At 44.0% G+C, this 26,411-nt stretch overlaps 1 protein-coding gene across 2 annotated transcripts in view; it reads left to right on the top strand.

Moving 5' to 3' along the window:
- SERTAD2 (SERTA domain containing 2) overlaps positions 1–26,411 on the top strand; it is an 81,164-nt gene that overhangs the window by 2,668 nt on the left and 52,085 nt on the right. The window contains exon 2 of one of the 2 annotated variants that reach the window (XR_004779695.2): positions 1,116–1,194. The exons of the other annotated variant lie outside the window; for it this stretch is intronic. The gene's annotated coding sequence lies outside the window, so the exon portion shown is untranslated. Of the gene's footprint in view, positions 1–1,115; positions 1,195–26,411 lie in introns of those variants that run through there. 2 annotated transcript variants of the gene reach the window in all.

Genomic DNA, 26,411 nt, shown 5'->3' with positions numbered 1-26,411 from the left:
TCACCGTTCTCAGAGGAAATTGATCAGCTGTTTCCAAATTAATGTGCACATGGGAAACGATGGCAATATTAAGCTGCTTTATTTAAAACGTCACACTGAATCTTGAGAGAGGTGGTGAATACATTACAGTTGGGTCTGAAATATCAAGGCAGGCTAACCAGGGGGAGCAAGAAAGGGGACCTAGGTACAGCCGTTTGGGGAGGGTGTTTACACCACAGAGTCCCACCACATTCTTTCCACAGAGATGGTACTGGATTAATTGGGCCAAATTCTGCAGTCCCTAATTAAGCAAAACTCTCACCGAAGTATCCTGGAGCTGTCTGCTTGGTTATGGACTGCTGAATTTGTACAAGAAATGGAGAAAAACGGCAGAGTTTACTTCATTAATTATTTAGGACATTTTGGATTTTAGGCTTGGAGTAGATATCTTCTCTTATTTCTTTTAATTTAGAAAGTGTTTGAGTTTTTTGTAAAGAAAAACCTGTTTTTAAAAAAAAAAAAAAAAACACTTTGAATTATATCCACTAATAAAATATTCCCTGTAGCAATGGTAATGTTTTAAAAATAATTTTTTCTATGTTAATTATAGTGACATTCACAAGAGTCTTTGTCTGATTCTGAATCACCCCTTTGAAACACTTCTGAGCTGAGAAGAACTGTAAAATCTCTCCCTAGAAATCATAATTGTTCCAATATTTATATGTTGTATTGTTGTCTGCTCTCAGGAAGAAAAAAGAATGAGGGGTGGGGAGAAGAGTTTAAATGAGAACTTGTCGTCACGATATCAAGTCTGAAAATATATGCAGACTGGCAGATTATTCCCTGTCTTAAAAATTAAGTCTCTCTAATTTCCCATTTAAATAAGCAAAATTTGGTTTGCAGTTTGCTTTGGGTAATGAAAGAGGGTGGTTTTTTTTTGTTTCTACTTTTGGTGCAGTGGTCCTCTGGAAAGTTAGAAACAGTGCCCTGGGGCTCAGCGAAGTGGAGGGTTTATAATTATATGGGAAGGCTCCATAGTATCAGTGAATTAGCATTAGCAGCTGAGTGAGTTTGTTAAGCTGTAGAGATGGTATTATGGAAATCAATAAAATGCTGATTTCTTTTTCTTATTGCAGATTCCAAGCGAAAAGGAAAAGATGCTGTTTGTTTGTCTGCCTTTCGTGTAGGCTTGCCAAACCATTAGCTGATTTGGAAAGGCAGGTTTTTCAGTTTAGACAATAAGTAGCAGATATATATAATATATATAACTTCTTTAAATCTTGATTTATTAGATTGTCTTGTAGAAATCACATTAACATCCTGGCCTGCAAGTGCCTTCAAGTGTGTCTGTCGGCAGAAGCAATCGTGAAGGTCACTTATTTTTCTTATGACATGCTAGTGTGACATTGTTGTAGCCGAAATGCTATGTGTTCCTTATGTTTCTGTTTCTGCTGTAAGTTAACTCAGGTGTTGGGAGGGTTCTGGTGAGATACACTGTAATCCATGGTGAAAATAAAAGAGAAATAGTGACCTTAACTGTTTTCAGAGATGTGAGTCAGGAGGGCTGATATTAATCACTGTAAGATCTGTAATATGCATTGGCCTTTATTTCTTTGTCTCAAAGCTTCTCCTGCTTTTATTCTAGAAAGACAAGTAACCAGATCATTCATCACACTAAGCACTTACAGAGAGAGAAATGACAGATCAACAGCCTTATGTCGAGCACTTGGTAACATGTATGATGCGTTAAGTTCTGGTGATCTATATAAAACACTTTAATTGGGAGGAACAGTAAATGGAGGAGCAGCCCTAGTCCAAGGGCTTTATGGCTTGTTTTTTTCTTCCTGATGAAAATTAAATCTAAGTTCATAATCAAATTATTTTATTAAATATCTGTATGCTGTGACCTTTAAAATAGTCTGAAATGGTTTATTTGTAGTAAGATGCACTGTGGGCTTTGGGGGAACCTGGGAAAGCTGGCTGCCGTAGCGGTGGATAGCATGACTGATGGTAACCGTGGGCTTCGTGGACCTAAGAAGGTCCAACTCAGCAGCTTCTTCGGGAACACAACAGTGAGAATCTGTTTTGTGACATGTGAGTAGCATATGTACAGAGTTGAGGCATTTTGAGGCGTGCAAAGCATGTTCTCGTATGAACAGAAACAGTTCAAAATGCCAGATTTATGAGGCAAGCAACAGTAAAGGTCAGCAACTTGAAAAATTAATGCTATGCTCCGTATTGACATTTCAGAGGGAATTCTGATGGGGGTGTGGTTCCAGCGAATGCAAACTTGTGGGTCCGGCCATACAGATAAAATAGACAGCCTCCCCCTTATCTCTTTGCCAGCCCAAACCTTGTTTTACTGACAAACTGGCAAAATTATGTTTATAGCCTCCCTGTGCTTTACTGTTTCTGCTAATCTCTAACCAAATGGAGCCAGTGAGGGCCAGCACAGGGCTCGTGGTGCTCAGGTACAGTTTAGAAATGGCACTCTGCTTCCTGGTGACTATGAGCAGGTGAAGTCACAGGAGGGCTGAGGGAGCTGGACTAACACAGTATGCAAGTAAATTCCTGATTCCCTAAAATGTTTGCCTGGGTTGTGATCTGCAGTGCTTCCTGCCCTTGACATCGCTATGGGTGCCCGCTTAAGGACAGCTTAAGAACACAGAAATGAAAAAATGGGGATGGATCTTGGGAGAACCTGAATCATACCTTCTTAGCTCCTACCATGCAAAATAGGGATCCCAAGAAATACCAAGGATACTGCTTTTTATAACCGCAAAACTGCAGTAGTAACAATGACTCCAAAAGTAGCTTCTAGATAGAGCAGGAATTGTAGTCACTTTGTCTTTTCATAAGCTGTTGCTAATGCAGTTAAAGCATTACTTCTGAGAACAAGTGTGTTGAGAACTCCAATTCATCCTCTTTAAAATTTAAATTTCTATATTCATATATTTGCTCTGAGGGAAAAATAAAACATGGGTTGCTTGGTTATCCAAATTCAACATTCTCATAAAAAATGCACGCGGTGTTTTTTGTTGATTTAAAGTCAGATATTCGTGTTGATGGCTTTTTCACTTTTGGTTATCTTTTCTGGTTTCATTTTTTTTAAATACCTTCAAGTGCTTTCCTTCTGTGTCCTGTCAAATTACTTTTCCATTGTTTTTGATTCTCTGCTTCTTTCTAGCCATTTTTTCCCAGTTGTCATTCTTTTTGCACGGTACTGCTGTTTGCTTATAGAACAACATTAGCAGCTCTGAATAACACCGCTCTGTGCAGATTACAAATAAATAGCAACAGTTCCTTCTTTAAAAAGCTTATGGTGGGAATGTGAAATCTGGGGGACTGGCTCTTATTTTTTGCATCCCACACTTCTTGATTTTTGGTGTGGAGAGTTGTTGCACCACTGTCATGCAGCATTAAGGTGTGTGTTGAAGTGTGGGACACCAGTAATGTTTCGTGTCCTCTGCCCTTGGCAAGGAAAAGATTCGCTGCTGCTGAACCGTGGCCAGAAAGGAAAATGCGAAGGGAGAGCCTGCTGAAGGTGTGACACGAGTTGGTGCAGTCGGCCAGAAGGAATCAGGACCAGAGCCAGGAATAATACCAAGGTGTCATCAACTGCAGCCATGTGTCCTGTGCTGTACCAAAGCAGGTTTTTTGCTTCTATGCTTCGTGGAGCTCAGTTGTATTTATCTTTTGGTCATTCTGCTTATATTTAGTTGGCAGCCTTCTCTGCTGTAGTCTCTTCTCATCTTTAATATGTTATGGATACTACAGACCTCTCAGACTGCACGTCAGGGATGTTATTAAGCATCAGTGGGTTTTCTCTCACGTCACACTGGAATATTTGGCTCTTGCCAAAGGAATTGAGGTCAGAATCGTGGCCTCTTGAGTATCACGCACCAAAAAATATGTATGTGTTGGAGGTAGCAAAGTACTCCTAGAACAAACAAACAAACAAGACTTGTGAAGTTAAAGGTAATATTTGGTTTGTGATGCAATGTGAGAACTAGGTTATAAAGCGGGGTAGGTTTTTTGTGATGGTGTAAAGGTAAAAGGTGAAGCCTTTTCAAAAGAACCTTTAAACCCTTATATCTTTTTAAAGGACTGCACCAATCTTCTGCCGAACCTGCTGACTCGAAGGTTTTGGAAGGCACTCTTTCCTGTGAGAGGGAACATCCTTGACAGTAAAGTTTCTAATCAGGGCTGAAGCCTCTAGGGCCTGATGGTGATAGTGGTTGTTGTCTGATATCAAGAGACATGACGGAAGAGGTAGCAGCCAGACGTGCGATGGGAAGATGCCCAGTAATAAGGCATCCTTCCAGCATTTAGCCAAAACTAGGAGGTTGTCTAAACTTTACTTTTTGAATATTTTGAATTCATTACCTGTTTTCAGATATTTCAGTATGAATTCTAGGGAAAGGCAGTGCCTGTCTTTTCAGACTTGCAGATTTTTATGGGTTTCCTACCTTGGAAAGTTAAGAAGGAGAAAACATCTCTGTGGGTATAGTCATCTTCTCTGCCCCTACCATGTTCAGAATGAATCTTCCCTTGTTCAGAATAAAAGCTGTGATAATTCATTTCCTTTGCTATGACCATCCATTGCCCAAATGTCCTGCTAGTATAATTTGATCGTGGCGCTTAGACAGCTATCATATCACTCTTATAAAACAACAGCATTTGAAATCTTATAATCCAAGAAATCCAAAGCTAAAGTGCTTAGAGCAGTGACTAATTGCATGCTAGTGCATATTAGTGTATCCTCTTGAGTTATGTCCCTCATTGGCTGAGACAGACTTGCAGATGAGCTCTTAACATATTATTTAACAAGATGGTAGCATTCTGAGTTTAAATTACTTGTTGCTTTTTTTCTGGTTTTGTTTACCTTCTCCAGCCCCAGTTTAGGGTTCGGACCTCCCCGTTTGTTTTATGGGAAAGCCACAGTCCCCATTTCCTTCTAGAGCTGTTGCAGCATGAATGAGCAAAGTGTGTAGGGCTTCTTTCAGGGGCTACAAAAGTAGCCTGTGTTCTTTACACAAGAAAAGTTAAGAACGCTTATCTGTTTTCTTCGTTTTGTTTCACTTCCTTTTTCTCTTTTCTTCCCCACTTGTACTCCACTTCTAAAGGTCCTGGAGCAATTGCTCAGTCTATTTTGCATCTCCCCATTCAGGAAAAGGGAGAAAGTCTGCACTGGACTACACGTGTTCTCTCTAGCCCCTTGTCATCCCCAAGTCAAATTTCTTCAAGCTGCAACAGCAGAGGAAAAAAATCCTGTTTGAACACTTTTTTTCCTGGCTTTAATGAGAGATTAGGGAACAATTCTTCTTTTACAAAGAAGTAGCGTAGGTGAAGTAGTGTATCTTTAGGAAAGGGTCACCGCCACAGGAGAGCTGTTCAGAAAGGTTGTCAGATCCTCCCAGCCTCTGCACCAGTCTGTCATCAAAGGCCCCTGTGAAATGAAGGTGGCTATACGCTCTGCGAGTGTGTGTGTATTTTTGATGGTTGTGCTGGATTTCTGCCATGCCACAAAACTGATTAGAATAATTTATAATAAAAAGGGGGCATGGATTTCAGAAATGGATAACTGAGAGGGGAAGGAGGGAAGTGGAGGCAGGCAGGCCGAATCTGTTTTTTTTCCTGGTTTATGGATGTACCCCTGAAGTGTAGATTTTCTACCTCTGTCTGTTGGAAGCAGCTACCACCTTCACTTATGTTGTCAGAGATGACTGCTATGTGCTCGGCTTAATGTATTGTGTGCTTATGCCTTGCTGTTTATTTACTTGCAGCAGGACTTAGGATATTCCAGGTACTTTCCAGATGCTGATGGATAATCTCTGCTCCAAGGACTTCACAAAGCAGAGCCAGGCCAGAGGAAGATGTATAGGTGGGGATTTACAGATTGCTGCTGAGAAACAGAACAAGATTCACATGAGGACCTTTGAGAGGAGTGTGAGTGTGTGGTAAAGGTGTTGTGCAGATGAAGTGAGGAGCGGAGTACGTGCAGGGGGCTACAGGAAAGAAAGGGGCACCATGCAAACAAGCGCTCTGACCACTGAGCTTTCAGCCTAGTCTGCATTTATCAGCCACCCGGGTCTAGTAAATGTGTGCGTTTGGTCCCTGGTGTGTCTGGAAAGAAGAGAGATCCTTTGCTTTGCTTCTGCATTACAAGTCAGTCCCTGGTCAGTTCAGAACTCCTGACACCTGATCCGTCTCTTGGATGCTTTCCCCTGTATTTGTCGATGCGCAGTGTGGCAGCCGTGTAAGCGGAGTTATCCTGTCGTGTTCTGCATGGAGAAATGCTGAGAAAATGAGAAAAGGGACTGAGGCGTGAGGTGCGTGTGCAATGTGAGGCTCGACAAGCCAGAGAGAAGCAGCATTGGGGTTTTGTGCCTGCATTCCTTGGGGCTGGAGGTGTTGTCCATTAAGGCCCCTGAACATGTCTGTAATGCAAAACAGAAAACAAAAAGAAAATGTTTTCTCTTCAGTCGTCATTCTAGCATCGCTTATGTGCGTATGAATCATTCCTCCTCCATCTGGAAGGATGAGATGCAGAGCTCTTTTCTAAGGAGGTATCTAACATACATCCTCATAGCAGCCAGCAATTGGCATGACAAAAGGGTTACAGCTAGTGGCTGGCACTCTTCCCATCCATCTTGCCACTGGAAACATAATGCTTTTGCAATGTGCTTGTTCTTCAGGCGCCGCCATGCAGAGCCAGTCCCTGGGACATGTAACAGAGCAGTTGCATGTCTCTTGCTTTTGTTTGTGGTGCCTCCTTAGCGGCACAAGGGCTGGGAAGTGGGAGTAAAAGCGATGGATTGTTTTTCTTTAGTGTGACACAGAGTGGATGGGAGCAGTGAGGTACTTGGGGAACATCCCCAGGTGAGGGAAGGTGAGCAGCAAAGCATCTAGCATGGTCAGCGTAACATCAAATGTGGCGGAAGAGCTTGTTTTGCTTCCTACCCTCTATGCTTGGTGCAGGGCAAGGTGAAGTTTAGTAGTATGGAGTGCATCTGGATTAAAGAAGCGTTCTTGTACGGGGAAAAAAAGTTACAGACTTTGTCCATGTAAACTGACCACATCGTACATGTTCTGTTTTCCACTTGATTTGCAAGAAGACCAAGGCCCTGACTTAGTTAACTTAGTTTCTAGTGTTCTTGCAGTGTCAAGAAATAATTTTATTGCCCACCTTTTTGTAGATAGGTGTATAACGTGGTGTCAGAACGAGCGGGAGAAAAAAGATCCCCTTAATCTCAGCCCTTTGCTCTAACAAAGCTCTTGTTATCTTTCGCTTTTGCTGAGCCTGACTGGAAATGACCTCAGCTTACAGCAGTGACCAGCTTCAAGATGCAGTTCAAATCGCCGCGTAAAAGCTGGATGTTTTCTTGCTGAAGCTCCTTGAGGCGCTCCTGCAACACACCAAAATGTGCCCATGGGAGTGGATGCGTATTCATTGCTTCCTCCTTTTGAAGGATGGTTGGAGATGAGAGAGAGAGAGAGTCCAGGATACGCTGCCTGCCCCTGGGGCCTCTGGTGCATTTAATGGGCTGGTGTTTGGACCACTTGCTCTCAGAGCTGAGACTGGTGCCTGTTCCTCCCCAGGAGCTGTGTGAACAGGGGGAGCCCCTGCTTCCCTTCCCCGCTCTGCTTTTTAACCGGTGTCTGCTCCTTCTTTCTGCGTAACGAATCTGATTCTTTTCTGTGAGGTAGGCAGAATTCTGCTGCAGGAGCTGATAGGCATCTTGCATGGGATGGTGTGGGGGTTTAGGGCATTGCTCTTGCAGAAACTTCATCCTCATTGGGATGGGGTGGGAATGGCAGGGAGGAAGTCACTGGTCTGCCTCACCTGAGGCAGCTAAGTCCTGGTCTGCTGCGTGGTGGGTGCAGACCTGTGGTCGCTGCTGCAACTGCCTTGGATACAAAGTGAGGAGGAACTTTCTCTTCTTGTGAGGTGGGTTCCTATCTTAGCATGTGGATGGTGGCACTTCCTTTGGGTGGGTGTTCCTGCTGACTCTGGGCAGTGACACATTGAGCTCAGAGGGGTACTGGCTTGTTCCCCACCATATTTTAGGTGGGGGGGAGAAGGGAGATGGTGGCTGGGACCTGCAGGCTTTCTGTGGCGGAGTTCCTGCTCTGTGCTGAGGACTGCAGTGTCCGTTTCCATCAGAGCTGTTGTGACAACTCAGCAGGGACTGCAGCTCTCAGATAATGTCTGCTTCCTCCCAAAGTGCTTTTGGGAGAACACTCTGGAGCTGGGGTGTGAAACAGCGCCCTGGAAATCCACTCTGCCCTGGAGAGTGGAACACTCCTGCATGCTGTGCTCTTTTAGACTTGGTGTTTGTGGAGAGCTTTTCTCTTGCCATGTCCCCAGCTTCTGCTTTTGTCTTTCCCCGATACATTATAGCCTGCAGAAGACCCTTCAGGCAGAGATGCTTTGTTACTTTCTTTAGCTTCATGATTGCTGTTTATACTACGGTGTAATAAACACAATTAGCATTTCTGGCTTATTTCAGGGTGTGTGCTTGTGTGTGAAAAAGATTTGGATACATTAATTCTGCTGCCTTTCTTACCTGTGTCTGAGATACTATCTGCTTACTATCTTTCCTCATACACAACAGCTATGGAAAGGAAATAACACTCTCTGGGCTCTTGGAAACATTTCAGTAGCTTGGCTTTGGTAAGCAGTACTTCAGTAAGAGGGATGGAGAGGGTATAATACTGTGTCTTTGAGAACTGGTTTCCAGATCCTCAGAGCAGAGTCAGAAGGTGAAGGCTGCTCCTGCTGCACACTTCACATGCAGTGTCTGATTGCAGCATGCTTGTGTATGTAGATTTGACTCTGAGACAAGCCCAGACCCAAAACCTGGGGATCTCCAAGGCAGAAGAATTGGTTTTGCTGTGTGTATACACTGAGCAGGTATATATATATTTTTTTCTTCTGGGTTGTGCTCAGAGTTTTAGTCTGAGTCAGCTGTGGGTATTGCCACTTGCTGAGAGGCTGAAGAGCAGATTCTCATGGCCTAAATTCCTCCTAAGGCTCTGTGCTTGAAGGCCAGGAGTCAGCTGGAAGGGGGAAAAAAAAAAAAGATACAGGGCCTTGGATGCAATTTAGGGTGTGTGACTCTGGCTCCTCCTCTCCTGTGATACCAGCATGCCATAAACATCTGATGTTGGAAGCTAGTTTTGTTGTTTTTTTGTTGTTTCTTTTGTTATCCTCCTTTAAAGTTTGAGAGCTTGCACTGCAACCATGGCCTGGAAGGACTGGGCAACGCTCCGCCACCCGTCAGCAGCACACACGGCGGGTGTTGGATGAGGGAGGTGCCTGAGCTCTGAGGGTGCTTTGCAGTGTTCCCAGCACGCTCAGCTGTGCAGGAACAGAGCCCTTTGGGGCTTGCTTATGGCCATGAAGAGTCTGATCCCTCGCTGTGTTGGCCCTGCTAATATCTGACTATCAATCATCCTCTCCCCGTTTGGAAGAACTTTTGACTTAATAATAATGAGAGATACATCAGCTTGAGTAATTTGTTTGAAGATATTAAGCTGTGTGAATACTGAAGAATATTATATCCTAAGCTTTTGAGGAGGGCCAACCATAATGCAGTGCCACTCTTGGAATGATTTGTTTTAACTATAGGGCCAGTTTAAATAGAGCTATTTAAGTATATGTTGCTGTTCCTCATACATCAAAAAGTGAAGTTCAGTGAATAATGAGTTATCATGGGGCACTGCAGTGAGATAAGGACTCATCATAGCATTGCAAGAAATGGCAATGTCATTAAAGGAAAAAAGACTTTTTGTCTATAAGCTTAATTGGAAAAGCCAGAAATCTTGAGTGGAGATTTCTAGCATCCTGGCCAACTGGAGTATATCATAATAAGAAAAAATTTCTTTGTGCAGAGGGTGTCCAAGACTTTGATTGCTGCATGAGCCACATAGCTGTGGGATATTTTCCTCTGTGTGTCTTTTATTCAGATAAGTGATGGTACCTGATTTCTGGTCCTGGAGGGGAAACTAAAGCCTTACTATTGAACAGCTTTCCAAGGCACGGCAGCTGTCATTAAGTCAACAGTGGACAAGGGAGCTGCGTGTGGCAGGCATTAACTTTTTTCTGCTTTTAATGGAAATGACTTGCAGTTATGTCATAATTTTTAAACTGTGCGAGGCGGTGTGACTCGTTTACTCTCACTCAGGTTGTTAACATGCACGCAGAAGCAGCTGCTTGCTGAGATGGCTGATCCTGTGGGTTAGGTGTGGGGATGGCCAGTCTCGGTCACAGGGCTATCGGGCACTCGCTCTTTCACAGAGCTCTGTAACAAAGCCACTACGCTCAAGTTTCCCTGTCCCCTGAATTTTGGTCCATCCTGCATTATGTAAAGAGTTTTAAGAGGAATGACGTGCAAGATTGACACTGCTTTCCCTTCCTTTGTGGTGTTTAACTTATTGCTTTTAGCAAGTATAATCACTGTACTGCTGTGGTCTTGGGGATAGTTAGCAGGACACCACGATCTGCCCATCTGCAGCAGCTCTGATGGAAAGGTCTAGTCTGCAGGAGCCCTTGTTTGCTCTTTAGGATAAAATGCAATTGAGCATCTGGAGAAATCTGTTCTATAGTGGAAATGAACTATAAATATATAACGGGAGATTTTTTTAGTCATTACACCTAAATTGGTTATTTTCTACCAGTTGTAGGACTCCTTTTTTTTAAAAAAGCTGCTTTTTCTACCTCCACAAGAAAAATACCAGTTCAGTGGACAAATGATGTGCTATGGGTAAGATGCAAAGCAATAATGCAGGACGAGCAGTGTGAGGAAAAAGACAGCTTCCTGCTCTGTGGTGTTTCTGATTTATTTGTTGCTTTTTTTCTTCCTAATTATATGGAGTTGGAAGAATGAGCTGGTAGGATATGAGTGTTGCTGTCTTGTTAATAGGAGTTGTGGTCATGGATGGCATGCAAGCAAGAGGCTGTAAGGGCCTGGGATGTGTCTGAAGGAAAGGCTAGCAATGATCCAGGCCAGCACATGGCTTTCTCAGGTAGAAGGTAAACTGAGGGAATGTCTGCAAAGCCAGTGCCCAAAGCTGGAATTCTGCTTCTTTTTCCAGTTAAACCAATACCTAAACCAGTTCACTTGAGGCTCCCATTAATTTGGACTACTTACCTTTCCAGTTTTTCCAGCTTGTGATTTGGGCAGGATGAGCCAGCAGGGAAAATGACGTTCTGGAACTGGCTTGACTTGTCTCTGTGTCTCCCCAGAAAGCCAGCGTCGTCTTTACCACCAAAACAGTGACCGGCTCCACTGCTATTGTCTGAGACACCTGAGACTCCACAGCAAAATCATCTGCCACTGCTTAGAAAAGGGACAATGAAGGAAAACTTGCAATTCTTTGCCAGCTTTCTGTGCTTCCCTACCCAGTAAGGCTTTTCTGCACCATACAAATGGTGTAGCAGCTGTGGCTCGAAAATCACTGGGGCTTTTCCCTCGCCATGGGGCATTTAACTGCATCCAGCCCTGGCACCTTTACAAGCACAGACAGCAGAAGCTGTGTATGGGGCCAGCATCACGTAGGTGCCAAGCACACTGCTTCTGACAGCCATGCTCTCCATGTCCCCTTCTGAGGTGACCAGAGTGCACAAAGTGGGCTGGCCCTCTGAAAGCCAAGCTGTGCTGCTCTTCTGGCTCGGTCTTGAGCATCTCGTCCCTGAAGATACCAGGGAGCAGCGTGAATAAAAGCCTTTCTTTTTAATGGAGAACTGAACACCTGGATTACTGGGGGATCTATGGGACAGGTTGGATTGGGGTTTCCTACTCTGTGTGTTTGAGAAGGGGGCACAGTAAGGAGAAGGAGGCTGGGTACTTAGTGCAGCATTTAATTTGATTGTGTAACTCCACCGCAGTGAGCTTCTGACGTGTGTTTCTGACTTAACCAAGAACCACTGAAGGTGCAAAGCCCCTTCGTGTCCTCCCTGTTCCAGGAAGCCCTGACAGGCCTCTGGCTAAACAGTCAACAAGTCCGCGGAGTCACTGGTGTTTTGATGCCTGTGGAAAGAGAAGTTGGCAGTGGGAGTCATTTTCTGGCTTGTGTCGCTAACTGTGCCAAAAAAAAAAAAAATCAGCTTTCTTGACCTGAAACAACACTGAGGCTGCATGCAGGCTGCAGAGTGCAGCAGGGCAGTGGTCTTTCCCTCGTGCCTCAGGACTTTCAAAAGAGATTTCCTTGACATCAGAGTAGACCCTTGTCTTTCCTCAGATTTGGTTGAATTCAGAGGGCCATAGCTGAGGTCTGAGGCCTGCCTCTTCCTCTGGTTTACTTTGCTATCAATTTTTTTCTCTCTGCTCAGGGCAGTAGTAAAGCCTTCGTGTTATGTTCTCACCCACCACTAAGGGCTCCATGCTTTTGTCTGCTGACTGTATTGGTGGATACAGCTGGTATGCTCGCCCACCAAAAGGGTTTTTGTTTCACTGGTATTGCCAGAAGCCATTGTCAAGTGTGTTCTGCCAGACAAAATAAAAGGAAACCTTTGAGTCTCAAGAACTTGTGAAGAAGCCCAAGGAGGGAAATTGTATCTCTGGCAGCCCCTAGGCCCTCTGACACAAAGATCAGTGATCCATGTCTCCCGAGACTTTGGGGATCAGGGGCTGGATTTCTCTTCTTACACCAAAGGTTGCCTGCCTCTGATGACAAAATAGGAAAAATGCAAGTTGGTTTCACTGGAAAAAGAAAACAGACCATGCTGAAAACCTGTAACTGAACTGACTTGATCTTATGATTGAAACTCTTGCAATAGTTGGCTCTGAGCTACTGTAACATCCACGCACTGTAACAAGGCAGGCTTCTCGTTTGCTGCTGGCTTTCTTTTTAGTTTTGTCTGCACAAAGAGGAGGGAATAGCATCAGGTGACGAGGCAGGAAACACTCGTGCATCAAAGTGATTGACCGTTCAGTGCCTGGAGTTGGGAGTAAGCCACATCTTAGACCAGGAAAAAATAAACTGAGCAAATGGAGCTGCTCGAGTTCTTCAGCATGGAACAGAGCCTGGCAGAAGAGATGCTGGCTGCAGCGCTGCACATCTTCCTGGTCTGAGCGATGCTGCACCAGGGAACTGGAGAGGCTGAAATCCCGTGACAGTTCTGCATCTGGCAAACTTGGTAACAAAGATTTACTCTGGGCTCCAGTGGGAGAAACGGAGAGGACTGGAGACTCCCAGAAAGTTTGGATCCTGTGCATGCTCACATGAGGGAAAAGGGTATTCCTCCTTTAGAAGGTACTAGAGATCAGCTGAGGCCATTTGATACAGCATTACACAGTTGTGTAAAACTTAGTCATGGGGTTTTTATTTTTGAATAGTTAGCAAACTGGGCAGTAATGATATAAGTGATTAGAGCCGTGATTATCTGTGTTGCTTTTGATTTTGTGGCTGAACCAGAAATGTGGGTTGGCTTGAACTGAAACCAGAAAAATATCTCTTGTTAACATGAAGAAAATAAGGTTTCAGGTAATCCTAAAAGCAAAGTGTTTTTTTGGATTGTTTCAACTCCTTTAGGTTAAATAGTAAGATTGAAAGCAAATTTTAGTTTTAGAGAAACTGGAATTTTAAAGGGCTGTTGGAGTTCAAATTTTTTCTGGTCTCCTTGAACCCACAGTCTGAATGTTACATGGGATGGATTCACCTGCAGAGCAGAAGGGAGCTCCAGTCCCCCACTACCTGCTTTAGCAACTAGAAATTCACCTCTCTCGTGGGGGTGTAATCACGACTGTGTTCAGCTCCTTATTCAGAGCAGTGCTGAGTGCACCACTGACATAATTCTCCAGACCAAAAACTTCCCGGCATCTCTAACAGACAGATAAAACTGAAAGTCATTCAGAGTGAGAAATAGAGCTGTTTATTCCACAGAGCAGTGTGTAAGTGCAGGGTGAGTGAAAATGATTCCCTAATGAAAAAGCAGTAAAAGAGCTGAAGAGCGCAGCAAAACAAAGGTCAAACTGTGTAGTCGGAATGCAGACAGAGGCTAAACTTATTTGCAATATATACAGAGGCCAGTTCAGTGTAAAATGAAGGCGGCCAGCCCAAGGAATATTACCATGCATAGAATATATATTTGCATTATGTATATATGCGCACACATAAATAAAATGTAGATAATCTGTGGTCATACATTCTGAAAGCCTGTCATCAGAACAAATTGCGAAGTGCAGAACATACAGAGGTTCAAAAAGCTGCAGTTGGAGAGTGTAACACCAAGGTGACCACAGAACGGCGCTCCTTAGGGGTCGCTTTGTTTAAAGCCACCTGTTAAGGCTCTGCAACACACTGACAAGTGAATTTCCAAATAGGTGCTCGAAAGGATTGGTGCCAGCCTTATAAAAGCAAACACTCCCCCTCAGATTCACCTGTCCATGTGGCAAAGTCCCCATTGGCACACCAATGTGAAGTTTGATGCTATTCACCCTAACTTTAGTGGACCAAAGTCTCACGAGCCTGACTGGAAATCCTCTGCTAATGCAGTTTTACAGATATACCATGTACAGAGCAGGGCTTTCACAGAATACTGGGAGGCACTCCAAGGAAGAGGGGATTACAGAAGTCATATGAGATGCTGATGCGGGTCCTTGTGTACCAACAGTGTGTGTGATCTGTGCTGTGCCCCTTTATCCCTGAGATGTGAAGCAAAAGGTGAAAGCGTTAAAAATAAGCGTTGCTGATTCAATGCAGCTATCAACCAAGTTATTAGCGTATGGTTCCTGCTTTAAAGATATAAATACTATTTTGAACTATTGTCTGCGTACAGAAGGTCTAAATGAGGCCACCTTGAGAACTATTTACCACAGTGTGGTTACATGAGGAAGGTACAGAGATGAGAAGACTTCCAAAAGAGGAAATCACGTCTAGACTTCAAAATGCCAGTTCTCAGTTTTGTTTTAGGTGGTCGTGACCTGTCTGGTATCTTTGAGCCAGCATGGAGGAGAAATTGACCGAGAGGAGGAAACAGTACCATAAGGAGACAACACATTGTTTCAGAATACAGGTTCCCAAACCCCTGCATTGAATATTATCACCAGCCCTCAAAATTCATCACACATTAGGAAGGCAGTGTGCATTTTGTCTGATAGAGTATCAGTTTAATACCACTTGCCAACTTTTTTAGGTGTCTTCATAAACTTAAACATAGAACGTTGGACCTGAGGAGAAGAAAAGTTCACCATTTTGCTAGTTCAAACCAAGTTCCCCCAGTTTTACATATTTTCTGCGTCCCCTGTGCTGCTGATGTTGGAGGGGAGATCTTAAACTTGATACTTCCCTAAACAAGAAGGAAAACAATTATTTGTGTTGTCTGTGGTTAACCTACAGAGCAGTATTAATGGTCTGTGAAACCTCTTCGGATAGATGGCTCAATAGAAACTTCTGAGAAGCTCTCTAGATGTGAAAGAGGGGTTCCATGCGGAGATGGACAAGACGGTTAAAGTTGTCAGGAGAATGAGTTGATGTGCATCTGAGGACGCTTTTGTGATCCACTTGTGGGAAGTAAAAAAGCAGTCGAGTGTGTATTTTGGTGCTGAGGGGAGAAGTCATCAAGTGGGGCCAAAAGTCTTCAGCGCAGTGACTTCTTTCACTCAGGGTACAGTGGTTGTCAGGGCTTGGATGTCAATACTGGAACTTCCCTTGAGGTGCAAATAATTGTATTTAGTGTTCAAATACACTGGAGTCTTTTTCCCAGCAGAGTTGATAGTGGAACTCTTCACTTCAAACAGATCCTTGCAGCTATTGAGATGATTGTGATGTATGAAAGTTGTGCTTGAAAATAGAACTTGATGTTGGCTTGCATCTTCTGTCCCTTCCCCTCTACACCACTTGTTCACAAATAGTTTGGTCCCTTGCAGGGACTAACATACATGAACAAGCATTATGGAAAACGTCAAACTTCATTGGAATTTTTTTTCCTTCGTGCATCTCTAATATATTCTAGTGTCTTTTTGTTTAGCAAACTTTAATTATGTAATTTTACTTAACCCAGAGCTGGGGCTTTCCGAGTCCTAGAAGAGGAAGGCAATGCAGTTACTCTGAAAACATAAATAGTCCTAGTAAAACGTACCCATTTCATCTATTGTAAAGTACTCGAGTTTTCACCTCAGTCCTTTTCTTGACAGGCATCTTTTTAATTCTGTAAGTTTTTTTAGGGATTTTGTGGGTATCCCAAGCCTCCTGTCACTCCATTGTGTTTTCATGATTTTCTCCATACACTGATATCTCTTAGAACAAAACAGGCAGCGTTTTCTTTTCTCTCCTTTGCTGTTTCTCAGAAGACTATTGCTTTTTTTGTTGCTGTTTTACTTCTGGTATCAGACTGGAAAACAAAAGTAGCTTTCTCCCCCACGTCTGTGAGTGTCTGCAAAAAGACACACATGCACTCTCTCCCCCCAGCATGTGCACATGCATGCAAACACACACAAGGAGTTTGTTCTTGCTTGTGCACAGCCAAAAGAGGCCGGACACTGCTGTCTTCAGCTCAGTGGAAATTGGCACTGACCCATCTCCAGCAAACAACAGCCTGACGTCAGCTCACGCAGTGGTGATAGCAGTATAACTTGAGAGATTTTTCAACTGGCCAAGCTGTTGAAAGGCTATCACTGGGTTTGATAATCTCTGGCTGCACTTGAGAGGAAGTGGCGCGAAGGTGGGGGGAGGAATGGCTGGTTAATGACAGAAATAATAGAGCAATTCCTGATAACTTCCCCGAGGTGGAGAGGTGATTTTTAAGACTTACACCGAAGGGTATTCTGATTCCCATCTTGGCAGCTGCAGTCCTTCTCCCCATTGTTATTTCCAGCTCCTGAAATCCTGAGTGCTCGGTAGCGTTCGTGTTTGCGCTGTATTGGAAGTTGGAGAACAATTAAAGTGCCGTGTAACAGTCAATCAAGCAGATGATGAAATTTGACTTTCCTATTGTGTTGAATAAAGCACTTTCATTATGATTTTAATTCCCGATGTTTGCTTTATTTGGTGTAGATATAGTTCAAAGAACTGGGCCTGGTGATACTGAGCTTTTCACTAGGTTCCGTACCTTTCGGTTTCTTTTGCTAGGATATAAGCACATAAATCGTTGAGGCCCCAAATCTTGACCACAGCACCCAGAAAAGGTTTACTTTAAAAGTGTTTAGTTCTTCTTTGTTATTAAATAAGGCTGGAATGAAGACACCATTTTGTGGTGCTGGTTTCAGATAACGTCTTTAGCAAAGTAGCTGTTTTCCTGTAATGCTACAGATGTGTTGACTGCAAAGTTAGCGAAGCCTCCATTGCGTTTCTGAAACAGAGCCACTGTGACTTAAATTTAATAACAGATGGTTCTCCTCATAACCCAACAGTTGAAAGAGACTTTTCTATTGTTCAGCACTACCACTGAAAACACATTTCCATTATGAACTTACAGTACTCCTATGCCAAAACCAACAGTTAAAAATGAATGGTTTGCTCTGGTAACAGGACAAAACAAACATGAAAATCATTGTGTTGTGTGACAGAAAATCGGAATATTAAAGTAACAAAGTTGATAACCCAACCAGAAAAAACTATTTGATGGGCTATTCTGGAATCAAGGACGCTTCTAAGCAAATATTTCAAATCTATGAAGAACAGTGCATCAGTTTGTTTCTTGTACTGCTGCAGAGATAGCAAAAAGTTCATATTCCATCTAGGTCCCGTCACGAGGGATTTACAGAGTTTGTGAAATCCTGGAAGAGAATGTGAATAACTGCCAATATTAACATTTTCTAATGTACAAACTTTTACATCTGCTTTTAGGGTATATCCAGCCTAGGTTAATAACAAAATCCCTCAAAGTAGGGAGGGACGAGAATGAGAGAGAGAAAGAAAAATTGGCCCTTTTCCAGTATGGGGTTTGTCCCGCTTGTAGCTTGTGAGCAATGCGACGGCAATGCACAAGTCTCGAAGATTGCAACTTCTTTGAAAGCGGGCAGGACAGCAAGGATCCATGTGAGCCCACACTTCTCAGAGGATTCAAGGAGATCCAAAGCAAGTGTGGAAGAGATCTGTGCATCTTGTTTGAAAAGAGCGGTACAACTGGGACTGCTGATCTTGCAGCGGGGAAGGAAAGGGTGAATAGCTGCTGCTCTTTCAAAACCCGGGAAGTCCTGACTTGCTGTGAGCCTGACAGTCCTTGGAGGCTGGTGTGGCTGCTTGACATCCTGCTCCCCAGAGGGGCTGGCATGTGGCAGGGCCTGACCGTTTGTGATTTATGAGGAAAGCTCTGGGCTGTTCTAGAGGACACCAGGAGCCAAGCCTTCGGATACTTTGCATTTGAGAACTTGCGGTAGCACAAGGGTTGCCTGCTCAGGTAAGGAATTTGATCGAGAGGAATTGGTTAAAGCGAAACTTGCCTAAATCTCAGGCTAAATAGCCACGTTTCTTAGGCTTGAGGGCCAGCAGGCAACTCAAGCATCACGGCTGCGGCCCCGTGCGGATGTGACCTTGCCAGTGTGCAGGAGAAAGGCTGCTTAGATTGTCCCCACCGGGGGTGGGCAGCATCACCTGCATACAGTGCTTGGAGCAGGCTGCCCTAGGTCTGTTTATTGCCCTTTGCTTGCTTCTGTGGCTGCACGGCAGGCTGCTAGCACCTTCCCTACAGCGTGCTTCCTTTCTGGGGCCAGGCTTGTGCCCGTGGAGGGTGAAATTGTGACTTGTAGGACTGCGGCGCTTAGAGCAGGCTTAGCTGAGCAAGGAGCTCCTCCTGGGTTACTCCAGCAGCACTCTGTTGCATGGGGCTTGCCACAACCCCCGGCGGAACTTCCCCTTCCAAAAACTGCATCAGCAACTAGCGAAGACGGTTAATCTCTCAGCTGCAGCCCCGCTGGAGATCTGTTATGCCATGAGTGGGAGGAGACGCAGGAGGAAAACTCTATTATGTTTGGTTTTTTTGCCATCCTTTACTGTGTCTCATCCAACCAGCCTGCTACTGCTCAAAGTAGGGAGGTGAGCTGGTGGGAAAGGCCTGTGTGTTTTGCTTCTACCTCCAAGTGCGTAACCACTGGCAGCAAATGCCAGTTAAGAGTTAGCCAGAAAGGTTTGTGCTAGCCTTTACCTAAACCACAAGTCAGAGGCATTGCAGCATGTTTTCTCTTGCTGGGGACCCGCAGAATGGCCCTTTGGATAGCGAGTGCTCCTCTGCTCTTTTCTGCGTGTAACAAAGCTTACTGGATGGCTGTGAAGGATACAGTTCAGTTTGTGTCAAGCAGCATCTTAAGTTTTGCTTTAATGTGGCCGGAGGTCCAATAATATGGAAACAAAACCAGTTGTGGGGGAAAGAAAAAAATCTTGAATTTGCTTTTGGTTTTATAAAGACAGTTCTAAAAAGGTTCATAAATAAGCTGGTCTGTTATCAGGGTGCAGTTTTGGTATGATTTAGTGTTGCACCTTAATTATTCTCCCTCAAAGATTCAGAAAAGTCTTCTGGTCAGTCCCTTCAAGGTAGTGTTGCAAGACTTCTGATGAAATGCTGCTGGATAGTTCTGTTTGTACTCTAATTACTTTTTAGATCCTCGCTGGTTGGTATTTTTCAAGATTTCCGTGTAACAAAGGGGTTTAAAAAAAAAAAAAAGAAAAAACCAACAACAAAACAACCAACCAAACAAGAGTGAAGCTGCAGTTCTTATTTAATAACTTGGCTCTGGGAGTACCCACAGAAAAGCCACTTTTCCCCTCTCCACAAATCCTGCATGAATCCCGGTGAAGTCTGGGTAAGTGACACTGTTGCTTGCTCCTGCCTTTGCGCCCTTGGGTGCTTCTAAAATGGTTACCACTTTCTTGAATAGCAAAGCATCATCATAAGAATGGCCTCTCCCCATACTTGATAGCAAGGCGAGATGGGAGCAGGCTGCACAAACAGCTCTGGGCAAGGCTGAGAGCTGAAGGAAGATGTCTTACCCGCTGTTACCCCAGGAGCTTTGCTGCTTTAGAAGGCAGGAGCTGCTCCCTGACCTGTTTGGTGTCTGCTACAGCAGGAACATCAGCGAGTTTAATGAGGTGGAGGACAGTCCCCCGTAGCTGTTGGGGACTTTTTGTTTGTGCTGAGGTGCTCCTGTGAAGGGAAGGAGCAGAATAACAACTATGCAACTCGCATCAGCTCCATCTAAACTTAAAAACCCAAGCACGCTTCGCAGGTCTGGTTTCACACTTGGCTGGGTGCTCACGGCTTTTGGCATGAAGGTGGGATTCCAGCTGAAGGAAACCAGCACGATCAAAAAGGAAGGGAGCCACAGTGCTCCTCTCTGTTTCAGAGCCACCATAGCCTGCTCCTTTCTTGTTTTTATTATTTCTCCCCAGTGGGCTCAGCATTCTGTGGAGCATGTGATACCTGTGTGTCTGCTCCCTTTCTCGTGTCTCACCCAACAGGGGGGCTCGTTCCAGAGTTCCCTGTGGCCTTTTTCTCAGCCTGGAAAGCCTCTCTTTGTTTCTTTGTTCCACCTTGTTTCTCCTCGTTTCATGTTAAGGATAACATTAACTACAGGGAACTTACTGATTTCCCATAGTTGGCAATGTCATGGAAGCCCAATAGGGAGGAAGAAATCAAGCAAACCGGAGAGTGGGGGAAACTCATGAGCAGGAAGAAGCAGACTTATCTACACAGGTCCTACACAGAGCAAAACGGGTTTCTGAGCTATTTTGACAATCTAGTAAAAAAAAAAAAAAAAAAAAACAAAAAACTCAGCCCTCCGTTCAACTGAGGGTAAAGCTGCTACCTGTCGAGGCCCCCTGGTTTTACCCTTACAAATACCTTGTTGATTTTTTTCACCCTGCTTAAAACAGTACGGTTAAAAGCAAACAAAAAACGTCTTGCAACTGAACTGCCTGTTTCTACCGCTAAAAATTGACTTAATTTTCTCAGTAACACAATAGAGTGTTGAATTAAAATGGCTGGAAACCTTCTTTAATTATGCTGATTTTATTTCTCTTTTTGGTAGCAGTAACTCTCAAGCAGTGGCAAAACAAAGACCGCTTTGAATGAGTAGCAGTTCCGAGGGGTGCCATCCCGCTCCCTTCCCCCAGCCCCATCTCCCAATTCTTGACGAAGAAAACAAGTTGCTGCCTCTTCAAGATTTTTCTCGGCCTTTCTGCTGGTGACAGGAGTAAGTGTTAGTAACATCTGCTGGCCCAGGCTTGCTTCCTCCAGCAGCACTGGTCTCTGGCAGGGCTGCGTGGAGGAGCCAGGAGCCGCTGGCGCCCCGTGCCAAGCACCCGGTGCGGCTTCGCCAACCAAAGCTCTCAGCAGAGCTGTAGCTGCAATAGCAGCGGCAGCACGGGCTTGACACGACTGTTAGGGTTCTCCTTATCTCTTAGTAGTGTCTTAGGCCCTAGCTCTCACTAGCAGCAGTTTTTTTTTTGTTAGTTTGTATTTGTTTTCTCTTTTTGAATAATGAATGTTATTTTAAACAAAACAGCCAGGGGGGATAAACAGATCAACATGTGGGTCTGAAAACATTTTCTATTAGCTTTAGCTTAGAAAGTTACTATAAATGACAGATGTTACAGAGAGCACTTCTCTTTCACAGTCCGTTCTCCTTTCTGCATTTCGACAACACTTTGAGCCACAAGATATTTTTTTCCTTTGCTCTGACAGGTTTCCTTGACGGTGGCAGTAACTGGGAGAGAAAGCGTATCGTATATATTTTGATAGGGACATGGCATCTGTAAAATCACACAAAAATAAATAAATAGTATGTACAGGCTTATGCAAACCCTGCTTTATTTTGCACTTGTTTGCTCCAGAATTGGTAGGCTTCCCTTTGGATGGAAGAGACAAAAAGCATTTTTTTTTGCTTTATTGAAGTAAGGCATAGGTTTCTCAGCTGTCTCCTAAGGCTGGTTTGCTGTTTACTTTTTTCATCAAATAAAAGAAAAAATGGAGATGCAGAGACTTTCTGTCATGTCACACGTGAATTTGACAGAAAAGCTGATGTGCACCTCAGTAAAAATTTACTTAAGTAAAATTGTAGGAGTGATCTTGCTGCTTGCTCTCAGGTTGTACAGTGCCTATGATGTACTGAGGAAAAATAAGCGGTAATGCAATGCTGTGCTGCAGATTCAGGTTTTTTTTTTGGAAGGGGTAGGAGGAGTTCCTGGTTATTTTACGTGCGATTTCCTGATGTGAGAAAATTTAAAGACTCTTGTGGCAATTTATCTGGAGTTTTTCTTCTATTAACATCAAGAGACAGCCTGAAATTGTACTACCCTGTACTTCACTCAAACCAGCCTTATACAATAATCCAGTTGTTTCTTCCTTCTAAATACACAGTGTGTGTAGGGATGGTTCTGGAGTCTGCAGGCAGCCACAACAGAAAAGGACTTTTCGTGGTTTGCTTTTGCTTTCTCTTCCTGTCCCCTCCATTTTTCATATAAGGTTTTTAGCAGGCTGAGTTTCTGATGGACTGCTCATTGCAAGATCAGTGGAAAGTGAAACTAGAGTGTTTTGGGACTTCTGTAAATTCTTTTGGTTTTCATATAGCACTCTTATTGCAGGCACTGTTCTTAAAAACAACTCAGTGGACTGAGAAATTAAAAATGTCAATTGATAAGTTGATAAAATGAAAATCTGAACTTTATCCGCAGGAAATATTAATGAAAGAGAAGTTGAGTGTGTCCCTCCCTGCCCCCAGCAGAATGCCAAACGCAGTTGCTTTGTGTCATTTTTAGGAGTAACTCTAAATACCTCTAGGTAGCTGAAAGTGAAAAGTTCAGAAATCAAGCTGCTAATACAGTTTCTCCTCAAATGCTTCTTCTGAATGTTTAATACTGTGTCCCTGAGGAAGTCCCATTATTAAAGCTGTGTGACTATGAAATCATTTCGGCTCTGAAGAGTAGATATTTGAGAGTTCTGGGGATTTTCCTCATCTGACTCTTACAGCTTTCTCTCTGTGGTCTCCATTGCAATGATTACAAAGTTCTTGCAAACGACGTCCCTCGGAGTTGATGCCATCTCCGGTCAGGGCCAATTTACAGTGACGGCAGGAGCTACACTTACCGTATACACTCTGTAGGCATGCAAACCCAATCATGTTACTAGCTGACACCAAAGGTTCCTGTAAACCTTTTTAGAAAAGGGTTTTAGAGCTTGCTCACAAATAAATGCTGAAGTGTCCTACCACATTGTGAATTGCATTCATAATGCTAACAAAAACTAACTCAGCAGGTCATATTCCTAAGGGTTAATCACAAAAGATCCTAATGCACTTTGCAAACAATATGCACTTGCATGCAGGAACTGTTCCTCTCTCCTGGTACGCAGCCTGGCACTGGGTGGAATGCAGCAACTGCTTGACAGCAGGATAGTGGAACAGGAAGGGGGAGAATCTATGGGATACAGTGGCAAACCGAAGAATTTAAGGTAACCAAAATGGAAGCTGATCAGGGTTTTAACAGCTGGCTGATTGAGATATTTTATTTCTCTGCAAAGAGCTTGCTTTCTTTCCTGGGGTACGAAAACCTGCTCGTTCCTTAAAACCTACTCGTTCCTTGGTTTGCCCTTACTGGCTCCAGGCTTGCTTAGAGGGCAGTGAGCCGAGGTGTGGGCTGTGCAAGGCAATGTGTCTGAGGTGCTCTGCCTTAACCTCTCCTCAATGGATAGCGCAGTATCTGGTTTGAAAGGGGCCTTATCTGTGTTGCGTAAGGGCATCTCTCCTTCGATATCTACGCAGGGAGCTGTTAGGCTGCAAGATACGGGGCCGCACATCGGCAGCTGGGTAACCATATAGCAGCGTCCCTGCGGGTAGGCAAGCCCTGAGAGAGAAGAGCAGCGCTGCCACATCACTACCAGTTCTGGTATCTGCAGCACTTGGATTTTTCCTCGGGGGCCTCTCCTTTGCCTGTTGACCCAACCTGACCCTGCTTGGCTCGCAGGAGCTGCCGAGATCACAGCTAAAGGTGGTATGGCTAGAGGCACGAAAGGGCAAGGTCTGACACTGATCCTATCAATGAGCAGGAAAGCTTGTACTGCTCTGTGCGCTTAATGAGTGCTGAAGCCAAAACACTCATGCATTTCTCTTTTCATCTATTATCAGTGAAGCATATTTAACAGATGTCTGGAAAACTAACCATGATAAGAAAAAAAAAAAGGCCAACCACCGCCCCCCCCCCGTAATTAAACAGTTTCCAAAGCAGTCTCCTTATTCAGGATGGGCATGATCATGGGCAGAATACCCTCATGGTTTTCTGACAGTGTCATTCAACCTTAAATTGAAGTGACCTCATTCTGGCAGGATGCAAGGGGCTCAGTCTCTGAATTTGTTCTTGCCATGGTGATTTTTATGCTGCTAGCAAAACTGCTGGTGAATGATGCACCAAAAAGCTTGCAGGGACAAAATTATCCACAAACTCACCAAAGAGAGAAACTGGGAGCGTGCATTGGCTCTGAGGGTAGAGAATTTCTTTAGATTTTGGTTATTTCAGTTTGGGCTTTGGTGTAAGTTCAGTCTGGTCCCTTGACCTGCCACTCTGACAATGAGTTAACGTTGCAGCTTTTTTCAGTTTATTTGACTTTGCATAACAGCTCATTTTTTTCCTTAGTTATCATCAGACAATGCTGTTTTTTGGGTGTAATTCAAGGTATAATGTGGTCCTTTGTGTGCAGGTATACATGAGCACAGAAATATTTTTAGTGACATTTGTTCCCACTTGAAGTGCATGTTCTTCTTACAGCATTGGTTTTGTGTCATTGTATATTAAAAAAAAAAAAAAAGTACTCGAGAACACATTCTGTTCCAGAAACTGGACAAGATCTTTTTGACTTCAGGTTTCCTTTTTCATAAATTTTCCTTAACATTTCCTGGGGCAAACTGGGTAAAGTTTGGCAGCAATTTACACAAGCCTGGAATAGAAGTTGGGTATAAACGCCACTAAATTCAGTATCCATGCAAGGTTTCAAAACTAAACAAAACAAAACTGGAGAAGCTTTGTTTTCAGATCTGGAGACGTATCAAATTGATGCAAAGCAAACATAATAATAATAAATTAAGTCGTATTTTCAATGCTATTAAAGTGAGCGCTGCTCTTGAAGCTGCTGGCCATTAAAACATGCTTATTACCCTGGTGAGATGATGGTGTTTTGGGAAGTGAACCAAACAGTTGGTGTGAAGCTCAGGCCCTGGAAAGTCAGCTGTGACTGGCTGTAATGGGGTCAGTGTCACCTGCAGACCCTTTTTTAAAGGGTTTGGACTCTGTGTGAAGGGGACAGAAAGTGCTTTCCTTCACATAGCTGGAGATACAGGTGTGTGACTGTATGAGTTGCCACTGCCCAGAGGCAGAGACCTGAGGTAATTAAGCAGGAGCACAGACACCTAAAGAGAATTACCAATAACTAGACACACAAAATTAAAACAAACTGGTGATTCTGGTTTCGGGTAGTGACTCTACTGGTTTTGCATGGCAGAGGGTGTATGCAGGGAGTGCTATGTTACAGTGCCAGCAATAGCTTTCCAAGCACCACTCAGACAGCCACAATTGATTGATTTTGCTCCTCTAATTTTGACTCCTTTTGATCAGTGGGAAAAAGAGATTCCTCTAGGCCAAGGGACCAAACCCCACTATCTCACAGTCGCGGCTAAAGCCTGCTTCTCCCCAAACTGCATTGCGCGCTGTTGTATCATGTGTGACTCATGGCCTAATTAAACAGTCTTAAAGAACACGATCCCGATGGTAGCTGTGTTCTTACGCAGCATATCCTAGTGTTTTCTGTCTCTTGGAAAGTCAGAGAAGTGGTGTTAAATCATCAGCCTTCCTGACATCAGATTGCCAAAAGCTAAGCGATATCTACCATGAGCGTGCACAAGTGGGCTGTCCTGCGAGCGTGCTGGCCAGCTGCCGAGCACAGCCGCCTTGCAAGCGGAGACTTCTCGGCCTTATCAACAAGTACCCACAGCTAAGTGTTAATTGGGCCCTTGCTGCTTAGATGTGTGTGTGTGAGAGTCTACGAGGAAAAACATGCACGGAAAGTAAAGCTTTCAATTCTCAGCGCAAGTATAGCGGAGGAAGGAAGCAGCAAAATGTATTTAGTGCAGGAGAATAAAGCACGGAGGCTCAACCCTGCCTTCTCTGTGAACAATTACTTAGTAGTAAAATGAAGGAATGAAAAATGTTCATTTTTCAAGGGTACTGCGCATGTGAAGTGCAACATTTTGGCACACGGAGCAGGGTGCTCCAAGGGATGTGTAGTCTCCATGCTTTTTCTGGTGAAAAGCCAGACCTACTAGTTAAACCCTCTGCCTGTGATTCTCTTGCTTCTAACCTGGTTGAGCTCTTATATCTGCTAACTTGCAGCTTTGGGTTTCTGTGGTGCAGAGCTGTTTGTGTGTCTTGCATTCCTGCTTGCTCATCAAAAAGCAGTCGGTGCCAACAGAAATATCTTTCCAGGCTGAGGCGCTCTTAAATGAAAC

This window comes from Cygnus atratus, chromosome 3, assembly GCF_013377495.2.
Source record: "Cygnus atratus isolate AKBS03 ecotype Queensland, Australia chromosome 3, CAtr_DNAZoo_HiC_assembly, whole genome shotgun sequence".
Classification (NCBI taxonomy): Eukaryota; Metazoa; Chordata; class Aves; order Anseriformes; family Anatidae; genus Cygnus; species Cygnus atratus.
Note: the sequence above shows the minus strand (reverse complement) of the source record. Positions and strands in the feature narration are given on the sequence as shown.